Raw genomic sequence first — 25068 nt, 5'->3', positions numbered from 1 at the left:
CAGACAGCTCGACTGTGTATCTTGCTTGATAAGGTCCTTTCCATCACCACCAAACTGCATTTAACAAACTCTCTCATCTGTCTGATCTCATCTCATCGACTTAAGTCATGTAGGCACCTATACCTAAGCTAGGCATATTAAACCTGACCAGTCTACTTGTAGATGTGATGAATCATGTGCTGCAGGTACCCGTTTCTTACTGTTGACTCCAAGAGGATTACTAGAATGACTAATTCAGTAGAGGATTGCCACCAGTTATGGCTTATCTCTTCAAGTGCCTTTGCAGGGGTAGACCTGAGCTATATGACATAATGCAATCAGCTGCAAAATAAAATGAATCTCATGTGTACTCTTAACATCTCAAAAAGGGTGAGAAATTGCACCATCTCCTTACTGCATGCATTCTTCCCGAAAATCTCCGGTGGTTATGGGAAACAAAAGAATAATATCGAAGCAATCGAATCTGCGGCTGTAGAACTAGCTCTGTATATGATTCTAGCCAAAGATAACTAGAGACAGTTGATAACTTCAGTGGAAGTTCCTTTCTGTATTTTCACATTTGTGCAAGAAGAAAGGAAAAGGAAGAGGAAAGCAAAGCAAAACAAAGCAAAGCAAAGCAAAGCGAGAAGGCAGAGAAGCTGCAAAACTTACCTCGCCTGTGTTTAGAGATCTAATTTTTTGTGTAAGGGCTGTACAACTTTATCTCCTCAACTTCTGTCTCTCCTGGCATGAATGTGTTAGAGCACAGTGCCTTTAAAGAACATAGAATGGCTTCTGGAAATCTTCCAAAACTTGCTTAGGAGGTGGCTGTTAGTGTATAATCCAATCTCATCTAATTTATTACTTGCTTTCATGTGTCACAAGTGCATCTTGATGTTTCCTGCCTGTGTGAGAAGTGGTTTAATAGGCTGTGTGGATGATGTGACCTGGGTGTGCTGAATGATGCTTTCATATCCCAGCAGCTGCAAAAAGGGCTGAGAAGAAAAGCGTACCAACCTTTAACCCTCTCCCAGGAAATCTTCCACCTGAAGGGCTCTTGGGGCTGGAGGAGGGAGGGGTGGAGGCTTGGTGAAGGGAAGGCATGAAAGAAAGGGGCAAAGGAGGAGAATGAGATCTGTCTTGACTGAAAAGTTTAAGTAAATATATTTTAAAGAAACAGTTGTCAGTCAATGCTTTTCTAATGATATCACAAAGGCATTTCAGGGTTTCTCCATAAGAAATAACAGTCAAAGGAGTAGCTGAATATTCAGCTGGACAAGCATATGCATGGACCTATCCAGCTAACGCTTCTCGGAGTTCTTCCTTACTCCAAGCTGATAGTTGTATGGATTTCCCATGTGTAAAGGGCCATTAGGTCCACTGCTCTGGCTTCCTAGCATTGTGAATGCTAAAATAGTCCATTTGTAATCTAGATATTTTCTCTCCTTTTTTAATTCTGTGTATTCCAAAAAACATGTAAAAGAGAAATCCTCATTAAAGGAAAAAAAGAAAGAAACCTCAAGCTGTAGGAAGAGTCACCATCCTCCAGGGATGGTAAAGAATTCCTATCACAGGAGTCTTTTAAGGACAGGTTGGGCTCATTTCTCTCAGGAGTGGTACAATTAAGCTTTTATAGGGACAGAAGATGTCCTGGGTGACCTCTTGATGACCCTCCAAGTCCTATCTCACCAGAAATTTCATCACTGGAAATCCAGTGAATAAAGCCTCTTTGCAAGAATTTGCATGTTTTAACAGAGGTCAGTGAATTACCAAGTCAGTCAAAAAAATCCTTCATATACGCATTGGGAAACTGAGGGAGGAAGTCACCTATTTAATGCCAATGGAAGTCAGCAAATTTAACCCTGACTTAGTCACTCTAGGCTCTTCTGAGGGAAAAAAATGAATGTCTCTGGAGGCAGATGCATCTGATCTACCTCAGAACTGATTTTAGGGTGCGATTAGGTGTGAAATAGGCATCTAGCTTTTAAACAAAATAACTTAGGGCGGACAAATCTCACTGTCATGATGGGCCCCATCTTTCTTAACCTGAGCAGCTGCAGTCAAAGGTGAACCTATGAAATGAAACCAACGAAGGAGGACAGCAGAGAGGTCTCATGGTTTCTAGTGAAATCTCTGCTAAAGCAATATTGTAATCAACCATTAAAGGGCTTCTCCAAACCTTGTTAACTGACATGAAATGGCTTCAGGAATACTGCTACTCCATAGAATTAAAACAAACAAAAAAGAAAAGTTTTGACACCTGTTAGTTCTTTCAATGTTCTGGTGCAGACATTTTCCCTTCTTTCTCTGCCCTCAACTTAATTTCAAAAAATCAGATTTAGATCCATTCCTTTTAAATCCAGCCCTTCACTTGCTCACAAACTGTTTTAGTGTTAATTAGCTCCACGCACCAGCCAACCTAGAAAGAGAGTAATGGAGAAACAAAGGAGGGAAGGATTGAGGGCAGGAGCCAAAAATAAAAAATAAAAAATAGAAAGTGTGGAGAGCTGGATGGAGAGGCAGAGAAATGCCCTTTCAGCTCTGCAGCAACAGGCAAGTGCCAGTGCCAGGAAGAGAGGTGACCCTCCCAGCAGCTACTGGGAAGACAGTGAGATAAGGTGCTGTGGCTGGGAGCTGAAAGCTTTCTCAGAAGCACTAGGGTGAGAGGCCTTGCATGGCACTGCGTAAGGGGAGCGAGGCATCCCCAGTGTGGGGCGAGACAGTGGTGGGGAAGAGATTGGGACAGGCACAGGAGGGTGGCTGATGGCTCAGCAGGAGCTGTGTGCTGCAGCCACATAGGGAAGGGAAAAGCTCCTTACAAGCACCTTTCTCTCCACTGCCTGTACAGACAGCCTAGGGCAACTAACTCATCTGGAGATGGCCATCTTGGGCGAAAGCTGGGAGAGATGAGTTGAGATGTCCTCTGGGGACAGCGATGGAGAGACTCAGGGTGTAGGTGAGGAATTGGTGCTCTTCTCTACACACACAGAAGCACCACGCATCACTCCAGGACCCCTGTGTGTTGACCAGAGCAGCCGTGGCACCAGCTGAATGGTCCCCTAGGTGTTCAGACCTGAAGGATGTTTCTATACAAGCCCAAAATAGCCAGGATGAAACTCATCCCTGCTGAGAATGGCCTCCCAGGAGCTGCCAGAATGCCCTGGAGTCCTGCAGGCTTGGCCTCAAGTCAAAGTGAGGGAAGAGACTCCCTGTAAGGTTCAGGGTCCCAAAGACATGCCCAACATCCTGGGTCACTCTTCCTCCCTCCACTCTGCATGCTCTGCTTAGCCATGCTCTGCGCACCATGTCCCCTTCCACAAGGGGGGACCACGTAATGAGAAGAGGCACTGGCATGGTGTGCAGACAAGGATCGCTCTCACCCAGCTCCCTGGTCCCCAGCACAGCCCTGCTCGGAAGGGGCACGTCACCAGTTGAGCTGCTCCCACCGCAGTGGAGATGCCCTGGCTCTGCTGGGGGCTGAGCACTGCTGCCCACCTCCCCTCAGTCCCCTCTGCAGGCTGCCCCACCCTCCCACACCTCCTCGCCAGCAGGGATTTATACAGCAGTCTCTGCAGCAGTGTCTCTGGGCACTTGGCTTCCTTCTCTGCACGTTGCTTTCTCTGCAAACGCTTGTCAGAAGGTGACTTTCCCAGAGCCATGGAGCCGGTGGTGACAGTTGCTCCTGCCCAGGAAGTAAATGACCGGGTTGGTGCTGCTGTCCCAGAGAGATGAGTCAGGGACCATCAAAAAATGGGAATTTACCAATGTTTGGCATGCAACAGCACAAGGGCTTCATCCACTGATTCTAATCTCTTTCCCGGCATGAACATGTTGCCTCAGAGATTAAATGTCGTGGAGTACAGAGGGCTGCAAATGAGCTTTTCTCTGCAAGAGATTCTTGTCTCACAGAATCTCATCCATCAGCCTTATGGAGACTGCATCTTTACTGCTCACTTGTCTTTCCTTCCTTCCCTTCCTTCCTTTCCTTTACTCCTTCTTTCTGAGGTGTTTCCTGGGGAAAGACGGAGATCTCGAGAGGCTGCACACACACTACACGTGCCTCAGGCCCTGCTCACCCCCCAGCACAGCAACGCCATGGGAGAAGTGGGAAAGGCACCAAGACAGGAAACAAGGGCAGGCAAAGGAGAGCACCACCTTCCCTGGCAGGGGCTGCTCTGCAGAGTGAGGGGGACATGCCCAGGCTGGGGAAGAGAAGACAAAGACCTCTGAGTGAGGGCTGCACACTTCTGTGGGAGGGTGTGGAGGAAAAAGGATGAGCAGGGAGGCACTGCGGGGCGGAACATGGGAAGGTTGTAACGGGCGGAGCACTGCTGCCGGAAAAGAAGGCGGGGCTTTACAGCATTATAAAAGAGCAGGACGCGCTTCATTAAACGCCATTTTGCCACTCCTCATATTGGTGTCTGTGTGGTGATGGTCCGGGGCCTGGGGAGAAGGCCCCGTGCCTCCTCGGTAAGAACGAGAACGGTAACAGGAGGGAAAGAGGGAACACTTCTTCGCTGCTTCAAATTTGACGAGGACACGGTGTCAGAAAAAGACGTGATCTGGGGGCAGGTTCAAAACACAGCTCTGGGGACTTTCTCATACAGCCGGTCACTGCCCGTGGAAATCACAGCTGTGGGGTGCTGAGGGTGCCGGATGTGTGCGAGAGGCTCAGACCCCGCCTGCCGAGCTCAAGGGAGAAAGACCTCGGGACATCTTCTTCACAGGGGTGTGTGAGCAGCCAAGGAGGTGCCGGGGGTGCAGAGCCTGGCAGACCACAAGAGACGGCCTGCAAACTGACCCCCAGCTGTGCTGCTGGGGCCGGGGCCTGCCTGCAGTGAGCCAGCCCAGCCACTCACCTGCTCTTCACACCAGCAAAGGGGGGCTGCAGCGGAGAACCCCGTGCCGGGGCAGCAGGGTGGGCACAGAGAGCAGCTCTCGCAGCAGACGCTGCTCCCTGGGCCCGAGGGAGGTGACCGCTGACCAAATGCTGACCCAGCTGCATTTCTGCTTCCTGCTGGCAGGGTTCCCCTCCAGTTCTTGCTCAGCCTTGCACTTCAGCACAGGGACAGCAGGAAGAGGCAATCCCCCTCTGGTGGTCCACCACCACCACCACCACCACCACCACGTGTTGGCATTGCCGCTTTCACCCTGCCTGAAAACTTGTTTCCCCGAGTTGGCCAAAGCTCCACCAGAGCCTTCCTGTGAATGTGGCTCACTTCTCCTGAGCGACAGAGCCCCAAGAAGACCACAAGGGCTTGTTTGCTGGCAGAAGAAAGCCAAAGTTTATTGGGTGAGGACCAGGACCGTGGCGGAGGTTGCAAAGGGGAATACAGGCAGTGCTTGGAGACCAAGTCCAGCAGAGCAGCACTATGCCAGGCTTGTGGCCCTGTCCCCACACCCAGCTTTGGTCACCTCCCTGGTGGCAAGAGGGCCACAGCCATGGCGTGGGGCTCTCCGTCTCCTCCCGGGCTGCCTGTGGAGATCAGCATCTCCACTCCTGCCTTGCCAGCAGGGATCTACACAGTGGTCTCCACAGCAGTGTCGCCGGGGCCTTGGCTGCCCTCCTCACATGTTGCTTTCTCTGCAAACACTCGCCAGAAGGCCACTTTCACAGAGCCCTGCAACTGGCGCTGACGGCAGCTCCCGACAAGGAAGTAAATGCCAGGATTGATGCTACTGTTCAGAGACGCCAGCAAGAAAGACAGATTTTCAGGAAATAATTCTTTTGAATAAGCAACCCTGAGTATTATTTCTACACTGTAAGGAAACCCAAAGGCAAAGAAGAAGAGGATGTTGAGCAAGATTGCAACAAACAGTCTCCCAGGGTGACGCCTCTGTGAGCCATATCAAAGTCTGATGAGCAGGATCAGGTTGGAAAGGAACGGGAAGAAAGAAATGAAGAAATTCACAATGCCTAGTTGTAGAAATATATGTCAACAGTTCATATTAAAGGGGGAATAACAACCCAGAAAAAACAAGCAAACAAAAAGTCCGGAAAGAAACCAGATTACCCCACACACAATTCCAGACAAGCACTTTGGGCGACGGCATCGGTGCCAGACTGGGAATAAAACAGACAGACACCTCTCCATGCTCATTGCTGCCAGGAGATACATGCTGGTAAAGTACCACAAGAGAAACAGATCCATCAGGAGATATTTGGAAAAGATATAGTTATATAATGGAGAACAAGAGATTTCTATAACCATGTCTAGCGGTAATATAACAAGAAGAAAGAGGAGCAAAGAGAAGTCGGTGATGGCCAGGTTCAGAATGTAGACGGTGAAGGGGCTCTTCTTCATGTGAAAGCCCAGGAACCACACAACCATCCCGTTCCCCACTAGCCCACACAGAGACACTCAAAATTATCACCGCTCTGTAATCTCTTATGCACTGAGATTCTGCAGTCCTCTGAGAGTTTGTGTATCCTGTGGCCGTGTAGCTCAGAGAAAGGGCTGTTGTGTTGGTGTCCACCATGGTGAAGCCCCTGCTGTCAGTGTCGTCTTGTCCCTCTCCCCACTCCCGCCACCTCCTAGGAGAGACAAGGAAGGAGGGAGGAGATCAGGGGCATCAGCACTCCCAGCACTCGCCTTCCCTCCCCACTCCCCCATGCCAAGCCCCGGGCTGGGGCAGGAAGGACCACCTCCCCCTGTGAGTAACCGGGAAAGGCCTGGAGAGAGACTGTCCTGGGGCAGCCGGGAGAGGTGGAGACAGGTTGGAGGTTCGGGGCAAGAGACATCTGGGAGAAAAAGAGAGACAGAGAGCGGTGGGGATGGGGTGGAATCGCTGCAAACAGGGGATGTCAAAAAGGAGGGGTCCTGGAGAGTCCCAAGAGCAATGGAGAGCTGCTCCCACAAGATCCGCCTAAGTCCACAGCCTCCTCCGGGCACAGAGAGCCCATGTGTAAACATGCAGAGCTCCCTGAGCTGCTTAGCCATGAGCTTGCAAATTGACACCAGCCTCATCTAGCTGTCACCACGGCTCACTTTGGCCTGCACTGAAAAGGGAAAGCTGCTTTTTCCTCTGCTGGAAGCAGGTAGAGCAGCAGGACTGAGTACATGGCAGAGAGGGGCTTGCCGTGAGCACAGCTGGATTCCTGCCTGCTGCAGGATGTCTGGCAGTGTGGGATAGCACTTTTAAACCTTCTGCTGCCTTGCAGGAGAGAGGGAAAAGAAGGGCTTGGTATGACAGAGCTCCGCCTTTGTCCATTGCCTGTGCTACATGGAAACATCACCTGGTAGATGCCTTATGTTTTCTGCACATCACTGCTCCAGGGGCAAGCAGAGTGACCAGACTTCCCTCAATTAAGCTCCTTGCGTTGGAGGTAAGCCACTAGAATGGTGTGCCTTTACAGTTCCCTCTGCACCAGCAGAGTGACTTTGGAAAGCAGTGATTTCTAAAATGAAGCACCACATGCATTTCCCACGTGCAGTCTTTGTTCTCTTGCCTAGTCAATGATAGGAAGTGCCAGGACCACGCAGACTTTGCCTGAGTGCCAGGCAAAGGTGAGCAGTCCATCTGCTCCAGCAGATTCCTGCAGTGCACTGGTATGCGGGATCTTAGCAAATTGCAGTCAGCTCCTGCAGGAGAGTAACTTGGCCCTGCCTGGGGGAGCTCAGGGGAGCCAGCTGGCGGGCAGCAGCGCAGGAACCCCATGGCGCTGCCTGTTGCCTGCAGGGACACCGCGACGGATAGCGCCAATCAAAGGGGAATCTGGACAGCCAAGGACTTTGTGTGAGTAGCAAACATGTACCGAGGCTGCAGGGGAGTTTTGCTAGGGAAGATGGAAGAAGGGATCTGAATGCATGGAGACAGATGCCACTTGCTCCCTGGAGGAGCCTGGGAGGAAGTCTCATGTGCAGAGGCAGAGAGGCCAGGCGGGCAGCGTGCCCCACCTCTTCCTCGGTCAGATTGCTTGTGCCTGGCTGTGGCTTCACTGGATCAGAGCAGCAGCCTAAGAGAGCCCTGGAGTGATGGCCCACTGGGCAGGTGCCGGGTCGCTGGATGCAGCACAACCCGTTGAGACAAACCTCCCTGCGGCATATAGAGCCACAGCTTCCTTCCTGGGCCCAGGAGTCTCTCCAGCACATGCTTGGCTCTCTCCGCTTTTTCCCTGGAGCCTCTCCCAGATTTCTGAGTGGCTGATGCTGCTCACTGGTGGCCCTTACTGCTGAGAGGCTGCACTGTAAGCATGACAGGTTTCTTGCAGGCCAGCAGGTGGAAATGCCCTCCCTTGCTCCCACCGGGCAGTGAAGATGGACTCCAGAGCAAGGAAACCCTCTTGGCAGCAGCACCAGCAGCAGCAGGGCTTGCTTTCTCTGGCCGTGCCAAGTCTCTGCTACAGCCAGCAACTTGGAAGAGACGGTCAGCAAGGCAGGGCCAGATGTGGAGGAAGCTGTCATGGCATACTTCCAGAGCATCGCAAGCAGGAAAAGAGAAATTATTTTGCAGAGACATGGCTTGGAACCCTTCTCTCTCCAGGACCTGTGCTGAGCCACAAATAGAGGTGCTGAGAGCTTCCTCTTGGTGTGGGACAATTTCATTCTGGGGCAGTGGTGGATGCCTTCTGCGGAGGAGGCAAGTGCTTTTGAAGGCCCTCCAGCAAGAGGATTCATCTGTTGCTCGTTCCGAAGGGGAAGGAAACACACAGCCACACCATAGAGTCCATACTTGTCAGTTCCCAGCACACTCTCCTCCCTAAGATGCAGGTGCAAATCCCAGGCTAAGAGGTTTCTGAACCTCTTGAAGCCACAGAGGGCTGCACTGATGCTCCCGTCGTCCGGGGCAAGTGCACTGCATTGGGTAGCGCTACGCTGCCAGGAGTGCTGGGCACGCACCTAGGCAAGCAGCAGCCCTACTCGGAGCACTACCATTCCACACCAGTGCTAGCAGCAAGGAGAGAGAGCAGGAGGGAGGGCTTTTCAAGTGAAAGGGTAGAAGATGCAGAGGAGCAGGAGCACCTGGGCAGCAGCCCTCTCTGAGGGGACACAGTGAGTCAAATGTAAAACCAGATCAGCAAAGGCTGTGTCCCTTGAGGGATGCTCACAGTTTTACAGCTCGGGTGGTTGTTTCCTTCGTAAGTGCTTAGCTGCCTTGGAGTTTCTCCAAAGTCTGGGGTAAAGCCTTCAGCTGTTCGCTCTCGGCTCTTCCTGCTGCATCGCACAGCACTGCACTGCACAAAGGGGAAGGGCAGGAGCGCTCTCTCCTCCTGATTTTCTTGCCTGCTGTTTGCTTGATTTCTGTTTGCAGCGGGCAGAAGCAGGAAAAGAAAGACGACGCTCCCATGGCCGCTTGCTCTGCGATGGACGTCTGCCAACGGCCATCTGCCAGGGCAGCTTTTGGATCTGCGCTCAGAAGGGCAGGCTGTGACCAGCCTCTGGCAGCTCTCCGTTGGGAAGAAGGCCCATTACCGCTGCCGATCCAGGTAAGCAAGCCTGGCAAGGGAGTTTCCATTGCCCCAAGCCTATTTCTTGTGTTACAATGCCAGACGCGAGCCTTTAAAGCAGTGCAACGAACACGCTGGTCGCATCTGTGGCGAGGGCGCTGAGCCTCGGCGGGGGCAAGCAGGAGAGCGCTGGGGAAGAGCAGCGCGCTGGGCTGGAGCGCCGCGGCTGCGGGGCACGCTAGCACAGGCTGCGGCCGGGCGAGGCGGGCCGGGGCAGCGGCGGGGCAGAGCGCGGGCGCCGGGCGGCGAGGCGTCGGGGCGCGGGGCCGCTGCGCAGAGCCGAGAGCGCGACAGGCGCAGCGGGGGCGAGGGTGCGGGGGCAGCCGGCGCCGTGGGCGCTGCAGCCCCGGGCAGGCTCGCAGCCTCGGCAGGGCTCGGGGGTGCTTCCCGCCGTGAGGGCGGCTCCCGGCGCGGAGCGCGGCTGCCGGCGGCGCTGGGGGTCGCGGCGGGTGGCAGCGGGTGGGCGCCGGGCGGGCGCTGCGGGCGGGGGTGGGCGCCGGGGGAGCCGGGGGCTGGCGCGGCTCGGCGCGGCGCGGCGCGGCTCGGCTCGGCTCGGCCGCCCGGGCGGAGAGCTGTGCCGGGAGAGCCGTGCCCGGCGGCGGAGCGGCTGCCGGGGGCGCTGGCGGGCCGAGAAGGGGGGCCGGGGCCGAGGCGAGGGGCCGAGAGAGCGCGAGCGCTGCTTGCCGCCGAGCGGGCGGAGGAGAGCTGCTGGGGGGGGCGGCGGGCAGCAGGCAGCGCTGCGGGCTGAGACGTGCCCGGGCGCGGGGCGCCCCGAGCACAGCAAAGTGCCACTGCCTGGGGAAGAGTTTTCCTCCCCGACGCTTGCTGCAGCTTTGTTTTCCTTCTCTGAGAATCCCTGGGGGCGCGAGCAGGTCCGAAGAAGAATGACCTCTGCGCTGCCTTGCAACGTTGCCTAATAGACAAAGGCATAGGCAGTAGCGCAGGCGACGCCAGAAAAACCGCCTGTCACCGTTTGGGCAAAGATGGTCGAGTTTTCCGTTGCTTTCTTTTGAGAGAGGCACTGAGATTACTTGGAAGACGTCCAGATGTGTGTAGGTCAAAGGCACTGACGACCATTGGTCTCCTAAAAATGCCAGGCACGAGACTTTCAGGCAATGCACATGCGAAAGGAAGGCCAAATGCCTCTATGTCAACAGATCATGTATGTATACGCAATAGGTTTGAACACCAACAGCAACAAACAGCCAGTAAGAAAGCTTAAAAGGATTTATATGAGCTTTATTGGTATAGCCTCGCTATATTTGGATATATATACAAACAGATGTCTTTATATGATAACTACAGGCTTTCTTTACTGAATTGTGCACTGAGGACTAAACAGCAAATAATGAAAAAGAATGGCAGAGTAGAAGCACGTTTCCTGTTACTGAGCACAGGAGAAGTTTTCAATTTCTTCCTTCATTTCCTAAAAAAGATTTAAAAAAAGATAAAAAAGGAATAATAATTGCCAACTAAACACAGGCAAACTTGCTATAAGCTGGAATAGAAATGTAAAATCCTGTAGCTAGCTGCTTTGTATAAAATGAAAGTCTGTGTAGATGCCTTCCAGGTGGAAGTCAGCAACTCGTATGTAACACGGACTGCTAAGCAGGAAAGAGAGGAATAGCGAATAAGCAGGATATCCACTGTGCACAAGGAAGAAGTGCAGAACAGTGACAGGAAGTGCTGTGTAACCAAAGTACCTCTATCAACTGCGTTTTGTCATCGTCTTGCCGATGGCAGTAAACACACTGGCTGAGCACCAGGTATAGTTTTTCGAGGTGGCGGATGTTGCAGTCCTTTGTTGCGTCGCCAACGACCTTCAAAAGTTGCTGAAGAAAAAAGGGAGACAGTACAAGTTTGCGTTAGCACGAGATCATTTGAATAGGCTCTCGATGTGTTCAGACACAAAAGAAGATGGTCCCCCACAACTCGCATCCTCCTTCCTTGTATGGCTAAATAAAAAAGGAGTGAAATGTCCAAGACCAGACTAAATATCGCAGCAGATTTCCATGGAGGAAATGAGCTGCTGTGTCCGACTTGCGAGAAAAAGCAAGGCTCCAGTTTCAGCTAGCATCGTGCTGCTCCTCAGGCTATCACCTCCATGATCCTAACTGCAAGTGAACTTCTCTGAGAACAGCGGGAACTGCCATGGCCCGTTTTGTAGTAAAGGAGAGCGGCTGCCACAGCAAAGCCCCTCTTGCCTTGGATGAGCTTCTGTGGCTGCAATGCAGGGCCCTGCAAAATGCATCTTTTGAAGAGAGGCCACAGAGCCTCTAGAAAGAGGGCTGCCAGCTGGCAGTGGGAGCCTCCTGAGGTGCTTCTGTCTCGCCGTTAGCTGAATGTTGCCCATGCCTGCAGCTCTGCTGGCAGAATGGATAGCTCAAGGGTCGTCAGCAGAGCGGGAAGCAAAGGTGGATCAGTGAGCTCCAACCTACCCTGAGAGAGATGCTGGTTTCCTTCTCAGCAGGGGGTGAGCATTTCCTCCTCTTCTCTGCTAGGCTCTCTGAGGGCGATGCGTTCCTCCTTCGCTTTTGTCTGCAGGCAGCTGCACAGAGATAGGAGAAAAAGCAAGCCAAAGCATTAGCTAAGCAGTTCTGTCTGCACAATCTAGCACCGTCGTCTTACTTGGTGCACAAGGGAAATGGTGAGAGGGACTGAAGTACCATTGTGCTGGCTCACTACATGCATGTGTTGAGGGAGAGAGGGCAGCAAGTGAAGGGGGTCCAATTGTTATTAGAATTAAAAAGCGCAAGAACTAATAGACTATATCATGCATAAAAGAACGCCCTTGACGATTTTGTGCACAGAGCAGACTGTAGACCGAAGGCATGAGCACAAAGCAGGGTCATAAGCTCAGGTGGCTTCGTCTCTCATCACAGGAAGTAAAAGAGGTGAGAAGCAGAAAAGTCTTTGGAGACAAGCTCTCCCTCCCCTGTGTTCCAAAAGCAGAGGTTGCCTAGGCCTCACAGACAGACGGCAATGACTTGGTGCGGGGGTGGCGGGCAGGAAGGCAAGAGGGAGAGGAAGAGAAAAAGGAAGCAGAAGCAAAGGAAAAGTCCTCACTGTTTCCTATTACCATAAGAACTTGTGGAGTGTTCAGCAACTGCTCTAAACAACATGTTACATTTGAGGAGTTAGCCGTTGCGGGGCCATCGAGGCCAGTGTTTTACAGTGTGAGCCAAGCTCTGTGGCTGGGCTTTATTTCATAAGCACGTTGAGTGACTGTCCTGGGGACTGACCTCACATGCTGCACCTAATGGAATGCCTTTGGAAATGCCTTTGGAAGTGGAATGCCTTTGGCATAAAGCCACTGGCATCACCAAAAGCAGGTATGCCATGACAAGAGGGAAGATATCAATGTCATTGGCACCTTATCCAAAAAAGAACAAAAGAAAAAAGGAAGAAAGGACTTGCCAGTAGAGAGGGGTGTACTGGACTCTGCAGGCACCGCTGGCCATGTCTCGTCCCCTTGCTCCTCGAGCTGCCTCTCTTCCTCCTCTCTCAGCAGTCGAGGCTCAGTTGGTGATGCCACAGGCAGGAGGACTTCCCATGCCTGACAAGCTTCAGTCAACCAGAAAAGGTTAGCCAAGTGATGATACTCGGACACAAGCAGAGTAAACCTTCGTGCCAGGAAATCTATTACCAAAGTAAATGCCGAATGGCTGCTAAGCTAGAGATAGCAACGCTGTGTTTGTAGAATAGGCTCACCTGCTTTCTTTTGTGGTGCAGCAGGCTTAGCAGCTTGCTGGACAAGCAAGTCCTCGAAAAACTTTCTCCCTTCCTCCTCGCTAGGTGACTGGACATTGAAAACTTCTCCATAAAGCTCAGAAAATAAAGCTTGTACCTGAGGTGGGAGGAGAAAAGACAGTGCAGCCGTAAGCCCCCCCCCCCCAAATTTGTGTTCTGCTCCACAAAGATGAATTCCTTTTCCAGTGAAGCTGAGGAATGCTTTGAATAAGGGAGAGACTAGAACAAGTTTGCTTCTTGGCCTTAAAGGCGAGATTGTAGTGGGTCGGCAGGGCAATTTAGGGCATCTTCTTTAAGGAACACCTCTAGGATTAAAGCTCTGTGAAGCGACCCGAGGTTCCAGTGCTCCAAGGGAGGACACTGAGCATCTCCTAGGTTGCCTGTTTTGGATTTACTTGCCTTGCTGCCCTTCAGGTTGAAGCCTTGTGGCAACTGCAGAGGGAAGAGATGCCAGCAGGGTGCCCTAGTAATGCTGGTGTTGAATGGCTTAGGAGAGCACAGTATTTGGGTGCTTAATGGAGTGATAAATTAACATGAGACTGAAAGAAGCCGGGAAGGCAGTGAGAGAAATACCTCTGCCGGGAGATCTGCATGGCAAACATCCGACGTAGCGAGCAACAGCACTGGAGCATATGCTGGAATGCCCTCTAGTAATGTTGTGAGCGTAGCTCTCAAGGTGAGTCTGGCAGCCTCCCACCAGGCATGGATATGTGGAATAGAAAGGATGCTCGGTGCTGTCCTCTGGGCTTCTCGGATCAACTAGTCAAAAGGAAGTTTGGAGAAGACTGTTGAAGCGGGTAGCAGAGGCTGCTGCTGAACAACAATGGATCAATCAAAATTGCCTGCAAAACGGGAGTGCACAAAGACAAAGCGTCCAAACAAGCCACCAAGAATAAGGTAACATTGCTGCTTTGACCCAACTCCTTGGACATAGCTACACAGCGAGAGGCAGGCCTGAATCTCTGCCTGATTTCCAAACTGCTTAGATGTCAGGTAACTTGCCCAGAGCCTCACGCCTGGTGCGAGTGGTAGTGTGCTTGAAAAAACAGGCCCAGCCCTTCAGCAGGGTCCACATCAGCGTGGGGCCACTGCTACACCGCTCGAATCCAGCAAGTGTGTTCTTGCCTCTTCCCTGCGGTATGATGAGAGAAGAGAAACCCTTTTCTTCCCCCCTCCCAAGCCTGGGTTGCATTTCAGTGTTATAAAGAGGGAGGCTAGAGAAAGGGCATGACATGCAGTCAGGCTGAGGCAGAGGCGCCTCCTGGGAGCTACAGAGCTTGAAGAGGCAAGGGAAACAACTCTGGAGAGCCCACTGTCATGAGCAGCAGCTCTTGCCATGCAGAGGGCTTTATCAAGAGCGTCTTGGAGCTCCCTGAGCTGCTAGCAACATCCTTACTGTTTAGCCTGGAATGGAAAAGATGCTCATGCACAACGTCCTTCTTCTCCATTGTTCAGCGTACAAGAAAAGCGTTCTTTCAGCGCGAAATAAACACCACAGGAAGCAGAGGAAAGCCAGGCCACCACCATTAACCACGGGAGGTCTGCCTGCTTCCCCTGAGTCTATTCATCCTGTGAGATTGCAGAGAGAAGAGGTACCTGTGCGCATCTTTCTTCGGGTGAGGTGCTGCTAGCAAAGAGAGCCGGCAGGTCCAGCACGTGAACCGCAAACCTCTCCAGCGTGTGTATTAGTGCAGGCGCCAAGTGGGAACTTTGCCCGTACCCGGGCTCTCCAGCGATTAAGAACCTGGGCCTGTGACATGCTGGCTGGCAACAAGCATTGCTAGGAGCATAACTGCAAAACAAGAAGTTTGCAAAGGAAGTGATCAGTCAAGACACAGATGTTCAAGGTGTCTTTCTTTCTCCAGCACACGCTGGTCTGGATCTCTTCCCCCCGGCCGTGAGGCTCTTATGTTCAGGATGTCTTGACTGAGCAGCCTTGAGGCCTCTGCCTTGGTCAAGTTTAGGTGCAGGGGGTCCACTGGAAATGGAGAAGGTGGTTGGGAAGGAGCAGAAGAACCCTCCTGGGAAAAGAAATGCCGTGGACTCTGAAAGGCCTTAGCCGTATCTAACAAAGTGCAAAACATTCCTGTGAGTCCATAGAACTGGAGGATATTTATTAGATCCCTTCATTCAGATGGTTTCATCTTTCCTTGTGTGCTCTCTCCTAGATTGCAAATACAACTTTCTCGTGGTTTTTGCTCTGTTATCATGGAATACGTCTGTGAATAGCACCTTGTTTTTTCTTTTTTTTTGCCCTCCCAGTACTGCAGGACCTTTTCTGGCTCAGGCCAAGGAGCCTAGAGACTGGACCAAGTTCTGTGGGTCAGAAGCCTTCCTGAGCAGCACAGTAAGAGAGAGTGAGAAAAATTACTGACGCAGCTGGGACCCCATAAGCTAACTTCTGCACTGTGGGATTGAATTACTTTCCCATTGCACTATCAAAATATGAATGTAAGCATAGTGGCTTAAAGATCGCAAATGAAGCCTTTTTTGCAGGGTTTTTATTATGCTCTTTTAGATGGCCATTCCTCAATTTTCTTGAGTCACTCCTGCATTCCCAATCTGGGAAGCTAGGTGACTCCACAAACCCACGTTGCATTTCTTTAGCTAAGAGGAGAGACAACACATTTCTTTGGCCTTGAATCCTTGAAGAACAGCATGCATGAAATCAGCATGCCCTAATTGTCTGTGGATGTCTTTGGTGGAGGAAAAGGAGGCTGGCTCCTTCCGGATGATCGGCTGGAGCTACTTGCTGTCCTACAACTCTAGCACCTAGTTATATCTCCGTGCTTCCTGCTTGCAGTTTTTGATACCAAAGCACCCTGGACTAACTCTTCTGTCCTCCCTCATCTAAAGCCCCTCCCACTTGCAACGGCCACGACAGCTTGGAAAGCCCCAGCAATCGGAAGAATTTCAACGAAAGGACACGGGCAGTTACCTGTTACAGTTAAGGAAGGTTTGCTTTTGCTGGCCAGGCCTTGGAGGAAACGGCTCATCTTCAGGACCAGAAGGTGACTCCTCATCACAGAATCACAGAATCGCTGAGGTTGGAAGGGACCTCTGGAGATCATCTAGTCCAACCCCCCTGCTCAAGCAGGGTCACCTAGAGCACATTGTACAGGATCACATCCAGGTGGGTTTTGAATATCTCCAGAGAAGGAGACTCTACAACCTCTCTGGGCAACCTGTTCCAGTGCTCTGTCACCCTCACAGTGAAAAAGTTTTTCCTCATGTTCAGATGGAACTGTCTGTGTTTCAGTTTGTGCCCGTTACCTCGCGTCCTGTCGCTCAGCACCACTGAAAAGAGTCTGGTCCCATCCTCTCGACACCCTCCCTTCAGATACTTGTACACGTTGATAAGATCTCCTCTCAGCCTTCTCTTCTCCAGGCTAAACAGGCCCAGCTCTCTCAGCCTTTCCTCATAAGAGAGATGCTCCAGTCCCCTAATCATCTTTGTAGCCCTTCGCTGCACTTGCTCCAGTAGTGCCACATCCCTCTTGTACTGGGGAGCCCAGAACTGGATGCAGTACTCCAGATGTGGCCTCAGCAGGGCTGAGTAGAGGGGGAGAATCACCTCCCTCGACCTGCTGGCAACACTCTTCCTGATGCACCCCAGGATACCATTGGCCTTCTTGGCCACAAGGGCACATTGCTGCCTCATGCTTAACTTGGTGTCCACCAGCACTCCCAGGTCCTTCTCCGCAGAGCTGCTTTCCAGCAGGTCAGCCCCCAACCTGTACTGGTGACTGGGGTTATTCTTCCCCAGGTGCAGGACCCTGCGCTTGCCTTTGTTGAACTTCATGAGGTTCCTCTCTGCCCACCTCTCCAGCCTCTCCAGGTCTCTCTGAATGGCAGCACAGCCCTCTGGCATATCAGCCACTCCTCCCAGTTTTGTATCGTCAGCAAACTTGCTGAGGGTGCACTCTGTCCCTTCATCCAGGTCATTGATGAAGAAGTTGAACAAGACTGGACCCAGTCCTGACCCCTGGGGGACACCGCTAGCTACAGGCCTCCAACTAGACTCCACACCACTGATCACAACCCTCGGAGCTCTGCCATTCAGCCAGTTCTCAATCCACCTCACTGTCCACTCATCTAACCCACACTTCCTGAGCTTGTCTATGAGGATGCTATGGGAGACAGTGTCGAAAGCCTTCCTCAAGTCAAGGGAGACAACATCCACTGCTCTCCCCTCATCTACCCAGCCAGTCATTCCATCACAGAAGGCTATCAGATTGGTTAAGCATGATTTCCCCTTGGTGAAGCCATGCTGACTACTCCTGATCACCTTCTTTTCCTCCACATGCCTGGAAATGGCCTCCAGGATGAGCTGCTCCATCACCTTTCCAGGGATGGAGGTGAGACTGACTGGCCTGTAGTCATGTCCATGCAGTCATTTTCTAAGAAATGAGTGGTACCATGAGAAGGCAAGAGAGGCTTGTTAACTTTCTCAAAGGGTCTGCACCCTGTCCTGTGCTAAGACAGCTTCTAAATGCGAGCTGAAACCCAGCCATTTTCCAAAGCCTTCAGTCTCTACAGAGCTCTCCTAAGTGTCTGGATTTGCGCAAGCTATGTTTTGCTAGCGGTGAAAGCTCCTTTTCTCCTTGCAAACGGGAAAGATGATGCTGACAACCTTCAGAAACTGGATGCTCGAGTGGAGAACATAGAGTTCTGTACTGTGAAGTGGGAGGAGTTCCCGGCTCTGCCCTCTCTACCATTCAGTTTCACCTCCTCCTGACTGAAAGCTTTGTTTCTGTTGCTTGCACAAACTAGCAGTGTTTGCTTTGGGAGAGTTTTACGGCGGTGAAGGCAGTGAAGCCCTACCTGGCTGTTGGTCCTGCTGGAGTGCAAGTGCTGCGTGGGGAAATACCCTCTGCAGGCCTTTTAGGAGTCTCTGTAGCGTGTTCTGAAGCAGTGGCTTGGAAAGGGGTGGCAGTGGTTGTCCAGGGGAAGCCACAGCCGTCTGTGAAGCTGGTGCAGTCTTCTGCATAGCCACAAGAAAATCTGTTGCTGTGATTTCAATGGCAGCAACATCGATGTGCAGCTTGTGACTGCTTGTGTAGATCTGCGGATAGTGTCGATGCAAAGCACAGAGGGCAGCTTCAGCGCAGAGGGCTTGAATATCGGCCCCGCAGTATCCTGAGCAACAAGAGCAGAATCCAAAGGGATGTCAGTCTCAGGCAGCAGAAAGCAGTCAAGGACAGGCTTTGCAGAGGGACACTCGCAAAGTCTTTGCATGTGGCCCAAAGGGGAAGAGTTTCATGGGCAATGGCAAAAGAGTTCCTGCACTGCAGAGCAGTGCCCTGCTGGGGAGCTTGCATTACGGGAGGCCCAGCGCCCTACAGCCTGTGCTTCGGAAGTAGGCCTCTGAGCCAACCTTAGCTCCTGAGGAAGACGCCCCCCAGAGCCTTCCATGTTCTCAGAGGCAAGGGAAGGCAAGGAGACAGAAGCAGCTTGGGTACTGCCTGGCACAAGCTCAGACGCTGTCAGGAGCCAGGCACAGGCAGGAACTCGGTGCGTTTTTTCATCTTACCGACGCATTTTTCAGCAAGCTCCTCAAGCAGTGCGTCCAGTGGCTTAGGGCTCCAGTCTCTGGTGTTGGTCTTGAAAATCTCTTTTCGAGCCTACAAACCAGGTGGTCACACTGTGGTTTGTCTTAAGCCTCTTTCTCAAAAAGAAAATAAGCAATGCGCAGTCCCCCTCCCCCCGTCACATTCCCGTAATTGCTTGTCTTCCTCTGCTAAAATTAAGAAATGTTTCCTTTCTAGTAACACACTGCCTGCTTTTCAAAGCTCAGTACTTTTCAAGTAGATAGGAAGAGTAAGTACAGTAGCAGGAGCAAGAATTCTGACTCCAGCTGCTATCCTTGAACGAGCAAATGTCAAGTTGTGCCTATGTTCATCGCTGCTCTTTGCCAGAGCTTCAGTGAAGTGTTTCCTGTTTCTGTCCAGTATAGTGTGTTGTGCATTTTTACTAGCCTTCAATCCAATAACCTTTTTCTCCTTTTCCCCACAAAATGCGAACTAAAGACAAAAGAATCTGGGGTAGCCAGAAAAAAAAATAGAAAAAGAAAAAGAGCCTGAGCTCCCTGCTAATACCAGTAACAATGTCAGCTCCCTAAATGCTAATGGGCAGCTCCGAGGATTCCCAGCCCGGCCACACTCAAGCCCAAGTTTTCCCCCGAGGCTTTCCCAACTGGAGAACTGAGAACAAGGCGGCAACCTCAGAAGGCAAGAGCCTAGGTGGACTCACTAACTAAGCAAAGAGCAAGCCCTTGGGCAAGGAAGAATGTCCGTGTGCTCCAGGCGGAGTGAAACTCCTGTTTGCAGCCTTCCTGCCAGTTCCGTATGGGGAACCGGGAGGTGTGCAGCACGTATGCCACTTGTTTCCTTGCTCGCTCTCGGAGATGCTGTGGGGTAAGCCGGTTTTCTTGTCGAGCAAGGCTTTGTGCCAGTAGCAGGAAGGTTGCCGAAACAGCCTTACCTCTTTGTTTGGCAAGGTGAAAAGGAACTCCCTGTCAAAGCATCCAGGCCTTCGTAAAGCAGGATCCAGGGAGTCTGGCCTGTTGGTGGCTCCAATGACCACGATCTCTCCTCTGCTGTCTAAGCCATCCATAAGCGCCAGGAGCGTTGTGACAATAGAGCTACCAAAAAAATGTTGTTTGGATTCCCTGGGTTAGTAGCTGTTGTTACCTTTGGCATGCCTTTCTCCAAAGTCACGTCGCTCAGAAAGGAGAAGCTTTTCTGGATGAGCTGTTGTTAGCGAAAGGACTCATGGTAAGACAGAAAAAGCGAGGCAAGGTCTCGAGAGAGACCTTGTCCGGACACCAAGCTTAGTGACCTGATTTCAACTCCTGCCTTTAAACTGCTATGAAGCTCTGTGTCATTGTACTCGAGGAGTTCAGAGTGTGGGTGTGGGTGTGGGTGTGTGTCCTATAAAGGGAAGCAGGTGGGTCTTCTTTTCCTAGAGATGAAGCAGATGACATGGAGATGGAAGCGAAAGGAAGTACCTGTGAATCTGGTCTTGGCGACTGGAGCGCACAGGAGCGAGACCGTCGATCTCATCAAAGAAAATAATCGAAGGCCACATCTCATAGGCCTGGAAGGGAAGTACAGATGCAGGCATACTGACGTATGTGAAACAGAGCACCACGCAGCGAGCACATGCAGGATAAACATTATGGCTGCAAAGGCACTGGCACTGTGCTGGACCCAACATCTGCAAGATTTCCAGCCCCTCAGGCAAAGCAGCACAGCACGGGAAAAGGAAACCCTGATGTTCCCTTTTCAACAGGAGACACTGCCAAACTGCCCAAGAGGCCAAGTCCTCCTGGAGGACGTCCACCCTGGAAAAGTAGAGGTCCAACTCTGACCCAACCTACTGCACATTTCCTCCTTACCTGCTGAAATAATGAGCGCAGCTGTCGCTCGGATTCTCCCACCCATTGGCTGAGGCAGTCGGCACCTTTTCTCATGAAGAATGCTATTCTCTTGTCTCCCTGCCTACATTCATTTGCGAGCGCTCGAGCCACCAGTGTCTTTCCAGTGCCTGGTGGGCCGTAGAACAGACAGCCTCTGCAACATGAAAAAAAGAGATGTACGTAGCTACAACAAAAACATGGAAAAGTGCCCATGACAGCCCCCGTTGTGAAAGCAAAGTGGCCTTCCCTCCTAACCAGAACACTTCCCGTCTTAGACAGATTCGAGAGCAAAGCCTGTCTTTCTCCCTGCCACAGTTGGAGTCTCTTGGACTGTGCCTCCCAGAATTTGTTGGAAGCACTGGGGAGGAAGCCTTCAGCTGGGAGGCCAAAAACGGTCTTCTGTGTTTCCACACCCTACTTAAAACATCAGCCAGAAAAGGGAATTCCTGTGACCAAAGCAGCAAAGCATCTGAAGATTTGCACACTTGAGATATTGCCCCTCCAAAAAAAAAAGGGGAAAAAAAAAATACTTTTCATGTTGAAATGCATATTGCAGCAGTTAGCTCTGTAGTTCGAATGCACTGCCCGTTACCTGGGGGGTCGGATTTGGAATCTCTGAAAGAATTCTGGGTAAAGCAGTGGGAACAGGACCATCTCCTTTAAGGCTGAAATGTGGTGAGAGAGACCACCCACACCATCAAAGCATACCTAAAGAGACATGCAACAGAAGACATGTCAGAGGCCAGAGAAAGCTGCCACCTGGAAAAAAAAGGCTTCCTCCAAATTCTTCCTATGCCAGCACAAAGGAAAGGCTCAGGACGATCTCGAAGTTCCCTGAGAGGAAAGTGTAAAGCCCGGGAGCTGTCGGCAGCACAGTAGGGAAGGTTTTCATGACCCCTGGAAAAGTCCCCACTGACACAATGAGTTACCACTGCTTACCGAACTCTGGATTTGCACTGGATCAGCTTCCAGCAGGGTGCTTCCGCTTTTCCTTCCATCCACGTGCTTTGCCTTGAATTTGTCTTTCCCAGAGCTTTGGGGAAGACACCAGATGTGAATGGAGGAGAAAGGGAAAGGGGCTTTCTAACTGAACATGCAGTTAGCGGGATTGCTGTGGTTTTCATGTTGGCAAGTGAGTGCAGAAGCGCTTATACACTGGCATAAACTTCCCAAACCATGAAATATTCCCTGGTCTTGATTGGCGTTCACTATGCAAGCGTGAAGAAAGGCAGGTGGGCATTTTTATACTGCACGATGAAATCGTCTAATGACAATTTGTGGAAGGGGATTCTGGCTTCAAGTGCAGAACAGAAGAATTGCAGATCCCCAATCTCAGCCAGGACAATCCGCAATCATCTCATCGCTGACCCCCAAATCCTGCCTTTTTAAAAGCTGTGGGCTAATGAAAGTTATCTTCTCTCCCAAAGGAAAAGCCTTGCTTCCTCTAGACCCTCCAGCTGTGCCAGCTACAATGCTGCGATTTTCACATCACGGCCATCAATCGGAAAATCTTTTCAAGCATTACTGAGTGATGGGAGTGGCACCGCTATGGATCCCTGAGAACTATCACTATCCGTACACCAACCTGTTTGTTCTTCTGCAGCATGGGCTTTGCGACGGAGCAGCCCTTTGCCTGTCAGGAGAAGATGGCCCTGAAGAAATGAAAAGCTGCAGTGAGCATGCACACTGGCCAAGAACTGCAGTGTGCGCAGGATACAGGCATCTCGATCCCAAAGGGAGAGTTTTACCTGCAGAATGAAGGCAAGGAATTTAAATGAAAGGTGTGGGGGGGGGGGGGAGGTATATGTCTTTTCATTTAGCAACCTCTAGCCCACTATCCACAAGAAATCAGCTCTTCCGAGAAACTATGCATGGAACCTACTTTCCAGTGGATGCTGGAAGTACATGATGGTCTTCCTGGGTCGAAGGTTATACTCCTTGCAGGGATCTTTGCCATCTTCCCCTTCTTGGCCTTCACCTTCTTGTGTTGCCCCTATGATTATAGAACCTAGCGAGAACTTCTTATTTGTCTGTGCGCGTATAGCTTTTCATTCAACACCCTGTATGCCACTTCTGCACAAGAAATTAGCCCTTCAGAGAGGCTCTGCATATAGCCTACCTTCCAGTGGGGCTTGAGTGTCTTCAGCAGTTTGCCGCAGGTTAGATGGCTTTGGAGTATCTTCGCTGTCATCCTCTTCCTGCTCTTCATCATCCTCTGAGGACCTTGTCATTACAGTACCAAGTCATCATTTCTTGTTTGTCTCTGCATATGCACATTTTCATTCAGGAACTTATAGCTCCCACCCTTAAGCACAAGGAATCAGCCCTTCTGACAAACTGTGCGCGTAACCCACATTCCAAAGGCTCTTGATACTGGACAACAGTATTCCTGTGCTGAAGGTCATACTCCTTGTGAGCATCTTGGCCATCTTCCCCTTCTTGGTGTCCACCGGCCTTTGATGGCCCTACAATTACAGACCTAGACATAGTTTCTGATTGCGCTGTGCGTAGCTACATTTTCGTTTAACATCTTCTATCCCCCTTCTACACGAGAGATTAGCCCTTCCGAGAAGCTGTGCCTATAACCTACTTTCCAGTGGAGCTTGACAGCATACAACAGGCTTCCTTTCTCTCACGCTATAGTGTGCCTATAGGGAGCAAAGATACAGGTTCTTTTAGACTGTGGTACACTTTGGAGGAAGTTCTTCTCAGCTGAGTGAAAAGTGCACTGGCATCATTGTGCTGTGTGAAATCCATTACTTACCGAAAAGGAGTAAGGTAAAGTCATTTTGACTTCTGCAAGGACTCGCTCAGTCTGCCTGAGGTCCATTCTTCCTCAGAACCTGAACTCAAAGAGCATATGAACCACAAATGAACTTTTGTAAGCACAGAAGTAAAGCTCTTTACTTTTGGAGAAGTTTCTCAGGCAAAGAAAATTGCTGAAGAAGACAAGGTAAATCTCCTGCAAGTGAAGCAAGCGTTTGGTTCACAAGAGAATACGTAAATTACTGAGCCCACAGACATGAGGGGCAGAAGTTGGAAGGTCTGGCTGGAAAGATGATCCAAAACTGAAGACAGAAGCAACAGGGAAATACACAGGAGCTGTCTGCAAATTCTTCAGACATGAAGCACCTTTACAAGTGCTCCTCTCATGCACCTTCCCAGTGCTCAAAGACTCCAGTAGCCATGACTGTCCACCTCCAAAACACTCCTGTCAAACCAGCTTGGCTCCACAGTGCCAAGGACCACAGGTGTGACAGCAGCAAAGGAGGAAAGAGTTATTGGAGCGAGGACCAAAAGTTCTATGACCGCAGCTGACAAGGGACTAGTAACACGGGGGTGGACGCGCTGCCGGGGAGCAAAGATTCTAAACGTGCAAGTTCTGCAGCCCTGACAGCGCCATATTATGGAGGGCTCCCGCAGGCAGCAATTCCCAGCAGCACCGAGGACTTCCCTAGGGGCGCAGAGGGAATTCCCAGCCTACGGAGTTAGTCCAAAGAGCTCTTGTGGCCAGGAAGAAACGCTCCTCTCCAACGACCTGCTGGGAAGGTCACCAAACAGCGTCTCGCACTGTCCCACCACCTCCTCTGGCCTTCTCCTGCTCGCTGCACAGCAGCTGCTCCAGAGCAGAGCAGGGCAGGGCAGGGCAGAGTCGTGGCGAGAGCAGCCCCAAGCACCTGGGCTCAGCTCAGGCTCCCAGGGCCATATGGGGAGGGCGCAGCTGTTGCTGCGATGCACTGCGTGATGCCCCAGGCCATGTCACAGAGGGGCTGCAGGGACCCCTTGACCCCCCAGGTGCTGCCAAGGTGGGCCCTGCAAGGGCAAGGGGAGCTGCCTGGGGCACTTTAGGGAGCTGCCCGCACCTCACTGCCCACTCCCCAAGGACAACAGGGGGCACGGGGAGCCACAGGAGGGGTCCCCCAGGCTGGGGCTCACCTCAGGCATGCCACTCCCGCAATGTCCCCAGATCAGGGTTGCGGGGCTACAACTGCTGGCAGGGAGAGGCTCTGCTGAGGAAGGAAGGCCTAAATGAGCAAGTGAATGAATGAAGAGGAAGACTGTGACTGCACTCTCTCAGCCTCTGGGGAGGAAGGGCCAACTCCTAGCTGTTGCTTCCCTAGGCCACAGGCATGGAGATGGCATGGCCTAGTGAAGGAGCAGAGGGGTTTGCTCTCTCACCCGGAAAACTGTGTTAAGGCAAATCCACCATGAATGCCTCCAAACGGTGTCAAAGCCTGGGAAAATCAAGGAAAAAAAAAAGCGCTTATTGGAAAGGTCATTTCTTTCCCTCGGCACTAAATTCTCTCTGCGTTAGAGACGATGTCTGTGAATCCTGGTCTTGGGGTGGGTTCTAACTGGGGGGGTTTTGAAGATGTGATCCTAACAGGGCAAAACCAAAAGAAGGGTGGCGCCAGGTGGAGATTATCACTGGAGCCCCAAAAGCCCATTTCCCTTCTAAAGTCACTTGTTT

This window comes from Apteryx mantelli, chromosome 4 (assembly GCF_036417845.1).
Source record: "Apteryx mantelli isolate bAptMan1 chromosome 4, bAptMan1.hap1, whole genome shotgun sequence".
Classification (NCBI taxonomy): domain Eukaryota; kingdom Metazoa; phylum Chordata; class Aves; order Apterygiformes; family Apterygidae; genus Apteryx; species Apteryx mantelli.
Note: the sequence above shows the minus strand (reverse complement) of the source record.